The sequence below is a fragment of the Spodoptera frugiperda genome, chromosome 9 (assembly GCF_023101765.2).
Source record: "Spodoptera frugiperda isolate SF20-4 chromosome 9, AGI-APGP_CSIRO_Sfru_2.0, whole genome shotgun sequence".
Classification (NCBI taxonomy): domain Eukaryota; kingdom Metazoa; phylum Arthropoda; class Insecta; order Lepidoptera; family Noctuidae; genus Spodoptera; species Spodoptera frugiperda.
In genome coordinates, this window is record NC_064220.1 from 3,299,857 (window position 1) to 3,317,375 (window position 17,519).

At 35.2% G+C, this 17,519-nt stretch overlaps 1 protein-coding gene across 2 annotated transcripts in view; it reads right to left on the reverse strand.

The window, feature by feature from the left end:
* LOC118271263 (leucine-rich repeat-containing protein 24) overlaps positions 1–17,519 on the reverse strand; it is a 75,009-nt gene that overhangs the window by 30,943 nt on the left and 26,547 nt on the right. Inside the window, exons 1-2 of one of the 2 annotated variants that reach the window (XM_035587273.2) lie at positions 5,860–6,016; positions 4,788–4,841 (exon numbers count right to left, since the gene is read on the reverse strand). The gene's annotated coding sequence lies outside the window, so the exon portion shown is untranslated. Of the gene's footprint in view, positions 1–4,787; positions 4,842–5,859; positions 6,017–17,519 lie in introns of those variants that run through there. The other variant, XM_035587272.2, reaches the window with a different exon arrangement.

Genomic DNA, 17,519 nt, shown 5'->3' on the forward strand with positions numbered 1-17,519 from the left:
TGTAATAGGGGGTGAGCCTATTGCTATATACTGGACACAATTCCAGACTTTGTGTTTTTTTTCGAACAACCGAAAAAAGCCCAATGTTACTTTGAATCGAAGCCGAAACCCCTGGCTCGGTAGTCGTACTTGCACCAACGAGGCAGTCATAATCTATAATCTGATAATTTTTAAATTAATATTTGTATTTTCAAAGGGAAACGCTGATATATAGTTACATCGTAACGTAAATAATTTCGTCAACATCCTCTGAACTCGCTATTGATATACACACATGAAATACAACTTATTTTAGGCTGATACCTATAAAACTACACTTTTAGATTATGACATAAAAAAATATTAATATTTACAATTTTCAAAGTGACCAAAGGTTATTAAAACCAAAATTATGTCTTTCCCAGTCAATCAATCCCACAAAAAGATACCAATGTCTATATACAGCACACCCATACATATTTATACGTATATTCGTTTGATCTTCTATTGCCAATAACATCTTTTGATGTTCTTTCGGACTTTTAGCGGCCATCTTGAAAATACAGCTGTTAATATCACAGTTAATCGTCCAAAAACGTTTCCATTACATGAATTATGTATGTAAGTTTGTCAAGAACGAACTGTGAAACCGCTGGACTATTTAGAAAAGGATATATCTTTCTGGATAGCTATAAATATTTTTGTGGAAAGCACTTGGATTTATAGTTATTGTAGTGTTAGTGTTTATGTGTTTGTTGAGTTGAAATTGTTTCCGTGTGGTTTTGTGAGGGATGTGACTTATTTTTACTTCGTGTTTTTAGTTAACAGTGACTGGTTATTTAGTTTTATGATTATGTAAGGTGCATGATTGTGTTGCGTGTTGTTTTCATTTCCGTGTTAGTTGACCTATTTTTGTTTTGATTAAATTATTCTTACTGCCGTAATCAGAGACGTTTTATGATTACTTAAAGTATTTCTTAGTAAATAGATTTTGTGCTGAAAACAATTGCTAAGGATTGGCTTAAGTAACCATTAAATAAAAGAGTGAGACGGTTAGTATAACTTCTAAGAACTTAAATTTAGTAATAGGTAATGTCTATGACTGTACTAAGGTAATGTATAGTCTGATTATTAAGTTTTTCGTATTTAGCATAATCTATTTGAACAAACAAAATTGTAATTTATACTATTTACATTAAGGTCTATTGTATATTAAAACCGAATATATCGAGTACCCATCTTCGTAAGAACCGCAGACGAGCCCATCGCAATTTATTATTCATTCCTTTGAGAAATTATTCAGTTTTATTTTTACAGCATATTCGCTATTCATGTATTTTCCACGCCATTGAGTGTAATTAACGTTCGAAATTATTTTTCATTTATTTTGTGAAACAATTTCATGTAAAGAAAGTTCGTTTTCGCATATTTGTATTCAATATTTCAATTTATTTTCTTGTGATGATAATTATTATTGTTCGTCAAAGAAAAAATATATTTAACTGTGAATGTAAAGAAAAATCATGATATTTTACTTAAAGTATATGTCTGTATGCATCTATCTTTCCTGAGAAATACAACACGGCTCTTTTCAAGGTCAGAGTGAATAGGTACTTTCTAAGTCTGTATGCTCCATCTTCGCCACATATTCCTTTCGCCGTCCTGGCAGTAAGCGGGTGGTGGAGGCAAAATGCAGACTTATCAACGTTAAAAATAATGTGTAAGTTTTCTTAAGAGGAGTAAGCGATGGGAAATTAGGAATATACTCGCCACAAATGATACAACATTATGGTTCTTATGGCCGTTATCACCAAGTCTTAAATCAATGCTTAACTTAAAATTACTTATGTCCAAATACTCAAACGCTACCCAATTTTAAGACGCTTTTAAGACTAGTTCTGTCGCTACCGATTCTTTATAAAATGACAGAGATAGCATGATATTTAAGTTCAACTTAATTTGAGTGGATTTTCAGTATTCGGGCGTTAGCGTGGCATACTACTTAAAATAACCCCTTACATGTGCTGTTAAGTGTCATAATCTACAAGACGGATATGAAAATAAAAATTTACCATATCTACCCTAGATCATGTGATCATTAGGCAGCGTGACAGACTTTTGGAAGGTCAACTAGATAATATTTGTTTGTATAGCCTCGACAGAGCAATTAATCAATGCAAATCCAGTTTCATAATTATCTATACAGAATTATGACCCACACTAGGGCTTTAAATACAGTGTTAATGAAGCCTATGGGAGTCAAAACTAATTTATCACTTATAGATAAAGAGGACTAGTGCCTAGTTGTGTCAATTTGGTACATAGTTCGATGGGTTTAGGTTCAAATTCGAACAGCAACTTGGTGTAAGAGACGACTTGTTAAAAATACTGTTTGGTATTAGGAATTTGGGATCGATTTCCAGGAAGGAGCGTAAAGCGTATTTTCAGAGAATTTTGCAGAGCTTGGAGTTCAGACTGGTATTGTGAACAATTATTACGTTGAATTTATTGTACTTGTAATTTATTGTAGCCTAACGTTTTTGTGTTATCATTGACAGACTATGACAGGGTATTCCTTTACGTAACGTGGTTTGGAGATTGTTATTTAAAAATATTGGGTTTATTAGAGAGTGCTGCTGTTTGGTCTCTGTTAAACGTGTAGTCCCTTAGTCAGCTTTTACTACACCCGTTTAAAGAGTAGGAATGTAGTGGGGTGACAAAATCAAGTGTGGGAGAGCCATGCTTCGGCACGAATGGGCCGGCTCGACCGGAGTGATACCACGGCCTCACAGAAAACCGACGTGAAACAACGCTTGCGTTGTGTTTCGTTGTGTGAGTGAGGTTACCGGAGGCCCAATTCTCCCCTTCTCAATCTTCCCCATCCCCGATTCCCGAACAAAACAACCCTTAAATTCCTAACTCCCAAAAAGCCGGCAACGCACTTGTAACGTCTCTGGTGTTTCAAGTGTCCATGGGCGGCGGCGATTGCTTGCCATCAGGTGATTCGTCTGCTCGATTACCGTCATGTTTCATAAAAAAAAATACTATTTTTTAAAACGTTGCCCCACACTAGGATTTCCTCCTGTGTCGTGGGTGCGTTTACAAACATACAAGTTCATATGCACATGATTTCCAGCTCCGTTGAATTGCTCGTCGATAGTCTATGTTCTCTTTGGCTAAAACATAGAGTTCCTAATTTTCTGCAATGTCCCTCGTAGTATGTAGTACGGAGTTTGCAAACGAGTTCAGTAACTGGGCTAAAAATAGTCCGTGTTACATTACGTCAAACGTTATATATAGATGTTAGAAGTTCAGTGAATCAACTCTCAATACTCCGGTGATTGAACCCTTATACTTTTTTTTTACTTTCTTACTTCAATCTCTATTATGTATAAAGATCGTAGTGTAATTTGTGAAAGAGTATTTATTATATTTGGTGGGTGTTAGATTGGATACGCATCTTTAATCAAATAATTATCATGTTTCATGTCACTTTTTTTTAATAATTATTTATATTTTTATCTAAAAAGACGGGTAAAATTTATGTTGTTGAGTCTTATATGGAATCTATATGGAAACATGCGTGCTATGGATGGCCCTAATATCCATACATCGCATATTTGAGCTGCGCATCTTCTTTGCACAGCTATTTTGCGGTGGCGTATCTTTATCGCACAACTACAGAGCTTAGTATTAGTGGAAACGGTTACATAGATTCACAAGTTAGCTATTACATCTTCGTAGCATAGTTACATAGCACATCTCTGGTGGAAAAGCACCCTTTAGCAATGCCTGGGTTTTGAATCCTTGATTCAAACAACATCGTTATCATCTGCCACCTACTTGGGTACGTATGTATGTCACTGAACTTCATCAAAATATTATTAAGGTTTTCCGAACACCCCTATGATATACAACTTGGTTTTGTTTCCATTGTGCTGTACACAGCCTATTGTTAACTTACGTATATTGTGTCTGTCATATAAAGAGAAAATAAAATATGTATCTAGGTGGAAATTAATAATAGAAATCGAGAACATGGCCGGCTTACACACATCGTGTCACATTTAGGAATAAAATATAAATATTTTGTTCAGTCTAGTTGTTCCAAGACAAAAAGTCTGACACAATATCAGAATTATTTGTAAAGCTAGCGATACAGAAGGATTTATGTTATTTCTTTGGTTTGATTCAGCGGTTTTTGAAGAATGTGTGTAGATAGACGCTAAAATGATAAGTGTGGGAGAGCCATGCTTTGGCACGAATGGGCCGGCTCGACTGGAGTAATACCACGGCCTCACAGAAAACCAACGTGAAACAACGTTGCGTTGTGTGAGTGAGGTTACCAAAGACCCAATTACCCTTCTTACCAATCTTCCCAAACCCCGATTCCCCAACAATCCTTAAATTCCTAACCCCCAAAAGGCCGGCAACGCACTTGTAACGCCTCTGGTGTTCCGGGTGCCCATTGGCGGCGGCGATGGCTTACCATCAGGTCTGCTCGTTTACCGGCTTACATCATAAAAAAAAAACTGAAAATCGTGCTTGTTGTTTTCATTGACTCACGCAAGATGACGCAATATGTGTTTTCTTTATAGTGAAAAAGAAACTTAACAGAATAAAGCTAATGTTTACACAATTACTCATGTTTTACACACACTTTTTGCCAGTTATGTTACAGTATATAGTGTAAATGAAAAATAAAGTATGAATCAACGATAGCCAGAATTCTAAACTCATCGATGTTATAACAAACTTCTTAATAAATCAACAAATTGTTATAGACTACGTAAATGTTTATAACTTACTATTTCGGTTGAGCTGTAAAGGTTGTCCTGCTGAAAACGGCCAAAGCGGTACTCCTGAAACAATTTCAGACTAGTTTTAGTATCCTCCTACATCATACTAAAGAGGTTGTATGTTAATAACTAAGATATAATCGTAATAAAGTTAAGCAAGATAAATGTGGTAACTGTTAATGCCAATATCATCAGTCATATTAAAATGACTATCTCGTTGGTCGAGTGGTCACAAGTGCGACTGCCGAACAAGCCGTCTTGGGTTTGATTCCCACATCGGGCAAAGTAATTGCTGGGCTGGCCTGTTTTTCAAAAAATTCTCAGTAGTAGGACGGAGTCTGCAATTGTGCCCAGTATATGGCAATAGGCTCACCCCCTATTACATGGGACTTATAACATAAATTATGTACAGTGGCATTACGTGCCGTAATGTATACCCCTTCTGAGATAAAAGGTGTGACAATATGATACGATATAATCACAATAAAGTTGGTATCTAAGCAAGATAAATGTGGCAAAACTGTGTTTATCACGTTATCACCACTCATATTACAATGAAATGAAAGACACATGTCTTCTACATAGAAAGGATAGATGAAAGCAGATTTACGAAAGAAATATACAAGGTGGATATAAATTGGGCCGTCGGTAGATTGCGCCCTAGATGAGCACATAGCGACTAGATTGACGATATATTAAAGAAGAGCCAAATTAAAAGTACCCTTAACCGACGAGCATGCATGAAAAGACTGATGACTGTTGATGAAGCGAAAGAGCGGTGGTGGCGTTCCAAGATGTGTATGTATGTATTAAAATGAATTGCACGCAACTAAATGTTTGACCTACCATAAAACGGAGGTGGTTTTAATTTCGAGTTATGTTTATTTTTAAGATTTTTTGAATAAGTATAGGGAATTCGTATAAACTTTAATTTGAAACCATCTTATCACAAATATCCTGAATTATAATCAAATGCAACTTAAGCGTGAATAATTAAACGATAGCTTTGTTAGCCTTAATAGTTTAAATAGGCTTTGATGCTGATATTAGCGTTATATACATTAATATATTAAGTACGTACGTTAGGTAATGTCTGTGGCCGGTAATTCCTGTCTAATCCACTAGCGAAACCCGGATGTACGATTACTAGATCATAATATTATGTCACAGGGTTATTAATTTATGAGCATAACCGCAGGGCGACGCGTGTCGGCGCAAACTGGTGCCATGTGGTATTATATGGCAGCATGCTTGTGATGTTAGAGGGTTAAGCAGAGAGATAAGAGGTGTGTTTGGGTTGGGTGATATCGTATCTTTAACCAACTTTATCTACCAACGGCAAATTACCAATGTGACTTATTCCACGTTATATGTGATTTCAAAGATTACTTAGATACCACTTAAAAACGGTGAAGGAAAACATCAATGAGCAAGCGTGGTGATCAATGCTCAAACCTTCCCTGTACGAGAAGAGGCTTTTTCAGAAAGTTACCTTCACTTTTACCTAGTATAGAATCGAAATAGTAGAGCAATTCCTGCGTGCCTAAGCCTAGTCACTCTCCTTCTATATCGCATTGCACAAAATCCATTCACCATTTTCCAGTCCACTATGCTTTAATAAAAAAGAACACTAAAACAATGGACTTAAGGTCTTCTGTCCCACTTTTAGGCTTTTCCGTTAAGCTACTGCAAAGTTAAACACAGTTGAGAGGCAATCCAGAAAAAGCCGGCGGCTTTGGCTTCTGGCTTCGGGAATCCAGACTTCATCAAACGACTTCAAACGGTGTAACAGGCTTTGACACACTGAAAAGACCTGATGAATGGAAACTTTACTGAATGTTTCACGTATGTCGTTTATAATAGTGTGCATTTTTTTGGCTATGTGTGAATGTGTACGGATTTTGTGTAGATAAAAATGGATACAAGATTTTATATGCTGTGATAAGGGTATATAGTTTATACACATTATTGTTTTTTTTTTTAATATTTATGCTGTTTTTAGTGGGCGAATACTCAAAAATTATGTATTTTATAATTTATGTTTTTCATCAAAAATCATAGTTGAGTATGCATAGTTTACCGACCTACTTTGACGATAAAAAAAGAAGTAGGGAATTCTTCCTAGAAAAGAAATAGTTTCCCCAAACTTTAAAAAGTGTTAAGTCGTAAATTAAAACTTTGGGTTTACATAATGAATGTACGAGTAAATATACCGTCCACTTCATAACTTAGCAAAGCTGAACATAACTAAAACTGTATACAAGCAGTTCTTTCTAAAATTCAGCGCAGGATTCGCGCAGGCGTCTAAGTTATGGCTGTCCAGGGACCAAGCCTTTGGGATTACTAGTTTATACGATTAGGTACCTAAAGCTACGTACATTTAATATTTATAAAGTTCAAAATAGAGGATATTTCTGGGGCTAATATTACAGTAATTGGGGTCAATTTGTAGGGTCTGAATAAATACGAATGAAAGCAGTGGGCGGAACAATCCGACGATTTATGTCCACTTGTATTTTGATTCTACCTTTACTATAAAGTTACGTTTATCCTTTAAGACTTTAAATCGAAATTCTGTTGATGTTTAACAAAGGTACTGAGTAAATAATTATTTGGAATAACCTTTTGCTAAACAATACCGTGTTTTTTTACTTAATTCCTTTTTTATTGAGTATCACTTGAGAAAACTCAATCAATAGAAATCTTTTTTTTCTACGTGACTGTATATAAATTTATAGCGTGATGTAATACAGGTATATAACATGTTTCATTCTCCAATTACGATTTCTAATTATAATTATATCTGAGTATAAAAATAGTACCTAAAGGTTACCAAGTAACAAAATCCAGTCGCCTTTTTACGACCATTACACCAATAAGGCGGCCTTAAAAATAATTAACGCACCTAAAAATACGCCACCCGAAATATATTAAACATTTCAAGGCAATTTATTTAACAAAAATATTATATTTCATGCTTGGATTTTTTTATTTCCTTCCTTTGCGGACCCTGGCCTAATAATTTAGTTATCACGAACACGGAAGGCAGGCAAAGGTCGCATATTCAGGCTAGTCGAATAGCGCGCGTCCTTAAATTATGTATAACTGGCACCCGACATACTAACACAACCAACGAGCATCGAGCCTGCTTACACGAACCTTCTTTGTAACTTGTTATTTGAAGATTGAACGACAAATATTTTATACAGATTGTATTAATGAAGGGTGATAATAATTTACAACGGATTCCTGATTAAAACAGTTATGAAAATCAAATGCCAAGGATTTATTTCAAAGCAACGTCACGCCTTTTATCCCCGAAGGGGAAGGCAGAGGTGCTCATTACGACACGTAATGCCGCTATACAATGTACACCCACTTTTCACCATTTATAAGTCCTATGTAATAGGGGGTGAGCCTATTGCCATATACTGGACACAATTCCAGACTTCGTGCTACTATTGAGAAATTTTCGAACCGAAAAAAGCCCAGTAATATTTTGCCCGACCCGGGAATCGAACCCGAGACCCCTTGTCCGGCAGTCGCACTTGCGACTACTCGACCAACGAGGCAGTCAAATATTTATTTCAATTAATCCTAAATTAGGCACTTTTGAAACGTGAAATTGAATTGTCCGTCAGTGAAGCTAGGTGTTCGTTCCAAAGTGTAACTTCGAATGGAGAAGAACGAGAATCTATAATAATTATTAATAGACGGAATAATGTAATAAACCTGAGGCCAATCGTCTAAACACATATGCACATACTGTATCTAAATACTAACTTCTTTAATATATATTTCAAACCTATTAAACTCCTCACTTAAATATTCTTTAGACAAAACAAGAACCACTAATTAAACGCTACAAAAAATATTATTAAAAAAGAAAAGTATTACACGTTTTCCCTATGCATTTTTTATAGAAAACAGCGTAACATATAACTGGGGCTCAGCTTTGCGAGAAAGCATTTAAATGTCATGGGAACTATGAGAGAAACGAATGGCGTTGTAGAGTGGGAATAGAAAAAAAAACTGTATTTTAGGGATAAAATCTCATGTGCAATGTTTGTTGTGGAAACCGTACGCAATGATTTTATAATGGAATGACTGCTAAAGGAGAAATAGTGAGAATTTGCAGGATAATGATATCAGTAGTAGTAGTAGTAGTGAATGTTTCTTTTTTCTAATTTAGGAATTTCACAGTTTGTTCACAATTTAAGATCATTTTAAGGTAAGCCTTTCGATAGTTAAGAGATAAATGGCTGTTATATATACCTAAGTACTTTTATGTAAATAAAAAGATTTTTTAAAACGGGATTTTCCCATTTGTCCCACACTAAGATTTTTTCCTGGATCGAGGGTACGTTTACAAACATACAAGTTTACATACACACAACACCTAGACCCGTAACAACAATTTGTGGATGACCCAAGAAGTTGCTCCAAAGGAATCAATGCTGCTATACGTCACGCGCCAGCCGGTTGCCCAGCCACCGCATCCACCGTGTAGTCTTTACGTTTCTTTATAATTATATCTAGTCTAGTCATGGGAACACTAAATTACATCGAATTTTATTTTTACTTAACACTGTGTAAATTGTAGTCTTGTTTAATTTTCTCAACCCTAAGTGAGCTAGGACTCACTTACTAGGAATGTACTCTTACATAAACACGAGCTCTCTGGCCATTCCCACAAAGCTAACAATCCAACTTGATTAGTTCTATCACCACAATTTACAGTATAAAAAGAAAACATTTCAATATCATGATATAGGTACATTTTTTGTTTCTTTTTGCAATTAATGTGTCAAAAACTAATGCTGTCATTTAAACTAGACACAAGGTAAATATCCCGTTTTAAGTTCTAATACTAGTGTTAGTGACAATGTCAGTTTAAAAACTTAAAACTAGACACAGTTCTAGAGCACGATTTCATCATCATTATTAACATCCTACAATTAACCACTGCTAGCCAAATGCCCTTCTTACGATTTACAAATAGGAATTTAAGAAAATCCAATAACCTGATAAAAACACCGAAACGAAAGGTACATTCTATTTTGACCAAAAAGTCAATAAAAGGAGAAGACACATTTTTTATTACATTTTTTATAACAAAATTCCCCGCAAACCGTCCTTTCATAGAAAAACAAACAGATTTTCATTTTCGCCCCTATCATTGTAATCCCTGGCACATTGGCTTTTAGCTTCCCTTTATAAGGAAAATTGTTTACAGGAAAATAATGCTCTGAGCAGAAACTGCGTAAATCCATTTATGCATTTTTATTGTAGTTACAAAAATAGGTTGCCATTATGGTTTCGGGACATTTTTGAGTCAATTTAACAGGTTTGAAGTAATTAAATAAATTATGATATTATGGTTCATATTTAACTTGACTAGTGCCACGCCTTTTATTCTTCAAACATCCAAGAACGATTTATTTTCATCTAGCATAAACAATATAACGAAGTATTGTATTGTGATAAAGAGTATTCTATGGAGTTTCTTGCTCTTTCTTCTCCATAGGAATCTACATTTTGGAACGAGCAAACAGCTTCACTAGAGGACTAACTAACATAAAGACATTTTTTATTATTACTATATTTGCTTTGACGTACAAAAGCTCCTTCCTGGTCTATTTGTAATAAATAATTTTGACTTTTGAAAGAAATCTAGAATCCAAGTTTATTACAAAAAATATATTGTCTTAACATGTTTCTCCATTACGGCCTCATCTAGTTATTTAAGAGATTGACGTGTAAAAGAGTTACATTGTAACCTATTTGCAAAAATAAATATAATTTACTAGTATTTCACCTGCTATATACGTTATGTCTTATAATAGTTATGTTATAGACATATTAAGTACCGATCACAAGATTAACCAATTACCATTTACCAGTTTCAATTGGAGATCACTCGCATGAATATTAATTTATTCAATTCTAAGACCTAGTATTTCCACGCCTTAACCGTTTATCACCTAGGTATTTAATATGGTTTCCCGGCTAGTCGACCTAGTCGCAGGTAGTACTGATAGATTTACGATTCCAAAATTCTCAGTAGTAACGTTGAACCTGGATTTATAACTGGAGTAAATAACTGTATATGCTTTGGAACCAACAGCATGAGACGTAGGTAAGTTAAAGTAAATGAAACTCGTGTTAGGATAAGAGTTTTAAATAACCTAAACGTTTAGAAAACTGATTTCAAACCTCTTTTTTCTAGTCGGTTAAATACTAAAACTGGTAAAAACTTTTATGAAAAATGTTGCAAAATCAGTTTAGTCAATCGTGGACAAACATACGTATAATATAAAGGTCAAACTGAGAACCTCCTTCTTTGTTTAAATTCGGTTAAAAAGAAGTATCTGGCGTTCCGTTTTTTTCAAAATTCAGTAAATGATGAAGTCGGTAAAAATGGACCCACATAATAACTGATGAGGAAACTGCTTGTCACAAGGGGCTTTTCATGGGGAAAATCATCTAATGACTTCTCAAATGGAATGTCAAACTCTTACTGACTAAAAACCATCCCGTTCCTACTCCTGCTATTCGAGCCGGAGCCCCGGTAAACCAGCTAGGTAGCCCGTAGCTGTTTGTTACAAGGGTAACATATTATTATATTGTTTATCCCTTCGGGGATTAAAACGATTCTGCTGTTTCATACAATGTTGTTACAAAATATGAAAACAAAACAAGAGAACGAAAAATGGCGGACAATTTCTTAGAAGGACTAAGCCCGGATGTTTTTCATAAACATGCCAATCTGTAACTTCAGTAGGGAAACTCGCGTGAATGTGAAAATCATTTTAAATATTCCCTTGTAAATACAATTTTATTTACTCAAGGTAACATGCTATTTTTAATGTATGACAGATGAGTTTGTATGTGTTTATTTACCAAAGGAATGTACATAAGAAGGTACAATGAGAGAATCATGTATTGTGTTCTGTTGAAAATGTACTAAGATTAAATTGTCGCTTTTGAATTTGTTAAATACTGTTTTAATGTGTTGTAAATACTCTCTTATTGTGCTTATTAGGATTACGTTTCGTATTGTATTAAACCATGTAATTTTAGAATTAATTTTGTAAATGAAGAATTTTTTTTAAACGTAGGTATTTATTTTCTTCTAAGACCTTTTCTAGTAAATAAAAGAATCAACCAACAATAGTTTCAGCTCAAAACAACTTATCTTTATTTATTATCTCAAAGCGACTTTTACACCAAACAATAATCGCCCTAGTTTCTTCTAAGACAACTCCTTTCAATCGCAAAGATATTGTCCGTAGGCTTTTTCCTAAGACACACTCGAATATTGGTCCTCAGCCCTTGTCCTTACACTTGGACATCAAAATTCCATCATGAGCTGCGATTTATTTGCTCTGTATGTACAAAAGAGTATTCACAGACCTTTTTCGTCAGCTCAAGTCATTGCTATGCCGGCAGAAAGAAAGATTATTTATCGTTATTGCGACCATATTCGTTCCTCCTTTTGCCTGTTTTTTTTTTATTCTTTCCATTCATCCATTGTTTGTCCCGGGATAATAAGTTTTCATCAGACCCTCTAACGCTAAGTGATAAGTTGCGTTTCCGATATTATTTGTACGTAGGTACAGATAGTTTTATAAATTATTTATTAAGATGATACATCGCTTTGTTTAGAGGGAGCAAAAGTTTTGGTGCGCAGTTGGGTGTTCTTATGCAATGGAGAAATATTCTTATACTATATTTCCTTGATACAATGTTCGGAAATAAAATAAAACATTAACATAATATTAATAACATGATACAGCTCTTAGCATCGACTAATTAAATGTTTAACCGTAGTACTCAGTCATTTGTTTTCGGAATAGTTAAAGTAATACTTTTTTTATGAAATAGGGGGCAATTGAGCAGGCGGGCTGATGGTAAGCGATCAGCACCGCTCAAGGACACCCGAGACACAAGAGGAGCCAAAGGTGCGTTGCCGGCCTTTTAAAAAGGTTATATTATACGCTCTGTTCTTGTAGGTCTGAAGGTCGTATCGGTTCGAAAATACCGACTGCGACAGCTAATTTCACCGTTTTGCTGTGCGAAGTAGGAGAAATGGCTCTGAATACAGCAGAAAGTAGTTATGTAGTTTTAACTGAAACACAAATATTGCGTTCCATATTATTATGTTAGACTTTTCTATTTGGAAAGGTTTCACTTAACAACTTCACTGTCCCTATACAATACAAATTACCACTACCCCACGACCATCGGGTATTCTTTTTTGACCTGATACCAAAGATACAAAAATTTGCGAAATTTTATTTTGTTATCATGTAGGTTAGGTTTTGTAATACGTTCACGTAATTATAATTATAATATTACTTCACGCTCATAACAAAAGTATGTGCCTAAGTTGTATAAAGAAATGAGTCACCTGTGACTCTTGAACTTATTCCAAAAGTTCTCCGTGACTCATATGTGACTCATTGGACAGTTAAGTTGTTAAACTTTTATGTACATTTTGTAACCACGAATTTTACACAAACGACTAAATAATTAAAACATTGTACCTACATTCATGTTCTTTATAACAATACCTAATTATTTTTCATTACGGTTATCACATACGTGGGTCGATAGCTTAATAAACACAGGTCTAATATCGTTAAAGGGGATTATCTTGTTTGGGGGAAATTTTAATCACACGATAACCAAACTCTGGCATAATGAATACACTATAAAACAAGTCTATTTGTCCCTTGAGTACAGTGAGGGAATCGAGAGGTATCATTGCTTCCAGCCCATGGGGGCTAGTATGGGATTGGTCTGGAGTAACAACTTCACCCAAATTGTATAACAATCGGTTAGAATTAATCTATGTTTTCCCCCGGAGGCTGGCGGCCTTGAATTACTGAGCTGATGTGGCCTAAGGTAATAAGGTTGAGAATCCAATAAACCTTTTGTGTATTTTGCCACATGTAAGATAAGAGGAGTTTTGTTTGTGTTTTCTAGTTGGTTGAAGTAATCTAGTGTAGGGTTATTGTACGGTTACATTCTCAATTCTCAGTTATAGTAAAGTGTCTAGATAATGTCGGTGTTTTACAATAAACAGATTCCATTTTACAGTGAAATTGTATGAATGTAATTGAAAACAGTTTGGTGATTTACTTCTGATATTTATTTATTTAACTCTTTATGCACATAAATGTGTAATGTGGGCTTAATAACATAGGCATTTTCTATCTAAACTTATATGATATGGTTGTATTACAAATATTTATTTTACAAAATAAATGTTCTTATACCATAAATAAAATATGCAGTTAACTCTCAGCAAAGAAGATCAATTTTGACATGTGCACTTGTGCAGGTTATTTTAGCTCTACTTGTATTTTTAAACTAAAACGAAAAAGTTTTATTCCTACATACATACAATATAGAGAGAAAAAGGTTGTTATACAGACTCTGTATATACGTTTGATACTCAGGTCTAGTATGCTCCAGTGCAGGAGTATGTTTTCAGTAAACACTCCGAGTTATTGCAAAAAATAGTGAGTATTGGGAATAGTGGAAACTGGACTCCATTCTAGGAAACCAAAGGAATAGTGTATTGGGTAACTGAAACCTACCATAGTAACCTTATTTGTGTTTGAGCTTAGGAATTGCATTGAAATATATTTCTTTAGAATTTTGCTTTTATTAATATAAACGATTAAAGATGGAATTTCTTGCTCGTTCTTCTCCATTCGAAGCTACACTTTGGAACGCGCACCTAATATCATTGACAGAGAGACTGACAAACAATTCAATTAAACGTTTCAAAAGTGCCTAATTAGGGATTAATAGAAATAAATGCTTTGACTTTGAAATCTTTGACGAAATATCATACCGTTAACAAATACTAGATATTATTTCATATTTTAGTTATTACTGAGTTTTAATTGAGAAATTAAACGAATGCAGTCGTCATTCATGAAGTCATCAATCATCGTATTATGACAGTTTGAAATAAAAACACTAAGCTGATATTTTACATGGTTATTTTTTCATCGTCGTTTTTTTTTTATTTGACGGATGACTCCTTAAACCTCTCATGGATGTGTGCTATGGATCATATACTCGAGTTACGCATCTTCCTACAGTATGTTCTAGGCTTAGTATCAGTGGGAACGGTCACATAGTTTCACAGCTTCGTAGCATAGCTACATGGCACATCTCAGGTTGAAAAGCATCTTCATACAAATATTTCCACTACCGAAACTAAACAATTCAAAAATATTTTATTCACAGTATTTTCTGAATAAGATTTTCGTTATTACGAGCATATTGTGAAAACGTGTCTGTCATTATGTTTAGACGCTGAAAATCAAATGGTGCCTACTTGTAGTAAAGTACCTGCTTTAGTATTCCGACGATTCACGATGGTAACGTATTACAAGCGAATTGACAACGTTTTGACTAAGTAAATACGTAAAGCTTAGTACAGACGTCGCGTCTTTTTTATGTAAAGAAATAAAATTGCTTTTGGTTTGCGAAATCTAGAATAAAGATGAGATGAGATTCTAAAAAAAATATGTAAATAATAAGAAAACTGTACCTAATAAAATTATAAAATTAAACCTAATGAAATTACTGGTTTGAAACAAATGGGGTGTTACGACTGGGTACCTGCAAAAGTTCAGAGTAAAATAAACTGTATTATGTTCTTATTTTGATATAAATTTGCTTGTGGTCTGCTTTCATATGTCCACTTCACTCTACGCTAGCGCGTAATAACTAAGGTGTAAATTTTCGTCTTCGTTAATTTTTGATACATATTTATTGCCATTCAATATAGTAAAACTCTTTCATCACTAGTGTCCTAGGTAAACTGAAGTTTTATACGTGAAATGCTTGAAGATAACAAGAGAAATTTCGAAAAACCGTGAACTAGCGTTTACGGTACAAGCCATGGTGCGGAGCGAGGGGGACTGGGATGCCGTCTCCTCCTTCTGCGAAGCAGTCATGCTAGCTAAGGAGGAGGCGGGGCGCGTGAGAGAACGAACCTCCTCACGCCCCAGCCGTCGCGAGAGACACTCCGGGCGTCGGGGATCGCGCGACGATCTCCGGCCACCGTAAGTGCGGGTCTGCGGACGGTGAGCAAGGGTAGCTCGCCGCCCGACCAGAACCAGACCCGTGCGTGCGGCGCGTCGCGTTCTGCGCGCGCCTCAAAGAGCCATCAGACCACCACAGATGGGGCCCAGTAGGGCTGATGCCTAATCCGGAGCTGCGGACTACCTAGCGGGTTTACCGGGGCTCCGGCTCGACGGGCAGGAGTAGGAACGGGGTGGTTTTTAGTCAGTAAGAGTCTGACACTCCCTCTCGCCTCGCCCAAGGCGGGAGAAGTCATTGGATGATTTTCCACCCTCAAAAAAAAAAAAAAAAGCGTTTACGGTATCAAGGGTAAATACTAGTAGTAAAATAAACAGCGGTACAAAGAAATGAGAAAACAAATTACCAGTACCTACACACTAAACACAGCTATACTACCTACAGTATAGGACACATAATTCAATGTTATGCCTAGATTGAGATGCAGAGCATTTAGCTTAGGTACTAACCTAGTCTCAGAGTTATGACGTAATCAGCGCCCGTCGGTTACCCGTGCCGTGAGCGACTTACGGTCAACGCCTGTGGCTTAATAGATTCCAGTAATAAAACAATTTGAGCCTTATTGTCATTAGATTTTAGAGTTATTATGTATTGTAGATTTGTAGTATTAAAATTAATCTAAACTACAATTAATGAGATTGGTACTGTCCTATACAATATTTTTGGAAATTCTGGAATGTGGCATGTAATCATACATTCTGTTTAGTTTATGACAATATTATGTTAGCTCCTGTTAAATAAAACTCATTTCGTAGGTAGAAAAACTTCAATGCAATATTGGATTTTAAATCAGACACCATTTTTTTTATAACTTTCGTGATTCATACTAAATTAATTATTATGTTATCGGCTTACTCACACTAGTCGAGTTCCTCGTCAAACAGTTACGTGCGTAAGCCGATAACATAATAATTAACCATTTTTTAAACGCAAAATTAATAATATTTTTTACGCATTCACTAGTTTTTCTAGACTTGTTTTGGTTTAGTACGCTTGGTCTTGTTATTATATTATAAATCCTGTACTACACTAGACCAAATTCTAAGAAGAGGTATACAAACATGTTGTAATCAAAATAAAAATGTTTACGTGATTTTTATCAGATAATTTAGTATGTCTCACGATAGTTATTATAAAAATATGTCACCGATCCATTTCGTTCCCCTTTACTCCAGCAAAGCGTTTAAAACGCATGTCTGTATCTCCCCTTAGCTCTTAAATTCGGCACGTCACTTCGCATTTACTTGTACTCACATATTTTGTTCGCGCCACGCAACGCTCATCGTCTTTCTCAGAACAAGAATATTCGAAGAACGAAATTGTGTAACAAATATTTTCGTACATATATTAGCAGTCGCACTATCTTAGAGTTGCTATACGAGTATTTCGTCACCACTTCTCCAGTGTTTGAGAGTAAAGATTTGTTTTTGAAGAATATTTGTTTGTTAACTAGAACTATGTACCTTAATTATTTCTTAATTTTATTATTAGTCAGGAGTGAGGAGTAAATTTATTGTCAGACTCTTTACCATAAGAAATGTTAATAGCAAAACAAGAAAAAATAAATGCAATAGCAAAAAAAATAGTGCCTCGTTGGTCGAGTGATTGCAA